At 41.3% G+C, this 741-nt stretch overlaps 1 non-coding gene across 1 annotated transcript; it reads left to right on the forward strand.

The window, feature by feature from the left end:
• The first annotated feature begins 284 nt into the window (after nucleotides 1-284).
• On the forward strand, nucleotides 285-356 carry trnaa-cgc. Its single transcript has one exon. It is a non-coding gene; the product is annotated as a tRNA-Ala (tRNA).
• The last annotated feature ends 385 nt before the right edge of the window (nucleotides 357-741 follow it).

Consider the following 741-nt stretch of genomic DNA (forward strand, 5'->3'; position numbering starts at 1 on the left):
CTTATTAAGAAACACCTCAAATTGGACTTCCAATATGTTCATTCAAACTACAGGGCAGAGGTCCCTCCTTCATGGATTTTTTACTCCAATTGTAAGTTTTCTTGTGCAGGAGATCAGTTGATTATTGATCCTCATTTTACAAGCCCAGTTAACAGATATTCTCTGGTTGTCCTGGCCAAGAAGCCTCCAGATAAAATTAGTCATTCACTTCAGGGCTGGTTGTGGGACATCACTGTGTGCAAAATTAGTTGCCACATTCATCTATAAATCTATAAATCATGTGGAGTCCTGTAGCTCAGTGGTTAGAGCACTCGCCTCGCAAGCGAGAGACCTGGGTTCGATTCCCGGCAGGGCGAAACATGGCCAAGTTTCCTTACTCCACACGCCTCTGTTTTCCTAGCAGTAAGAGCGAACCCAGTTGTTAGTCGATTGACAAATCGCTTTTCTGGGGGTAATACATCCTTCAAAAAAAAATTATAAATTGGTCAACCGATCCACGACTGTTTGTGGGACACTGTTGTGCGCAATTGGCTGCCACGTTTCGCCCACAGTCATTCCACTTTACAGTATATTCTGTGAAATGCTTTGAGACATCTTGAAGACGTGTTAAGGCACTATATCAAATGCAATGATTATTATTATTGTATTTGCCACTGATCAGATAATGTGGCTTACACTTGTACTTAGAAACATTGCTGTTGTAGAATACATTCACTGCTATAAAGAGTGGATACACGAAAA

Source organism: Callorhinchus milii, unplaced genomic scaffold (assembly GCF_018977255.1).
Source record: "Callorhinchus milii isolate IMCB2004 unplaced genomic scaffold, IMCB_Cmil_1.0 Scaffold21, whole genome shotgun sequence".
In the NCBI taxonomy this organism is placed as follows: domain Eukaryota; kingdom Metazoa; phylum Chordata; class Chondrichthyes; order Chimaeriformes; family Callorhinchidae; genus Callorhinchus; species Callorhinchus milii.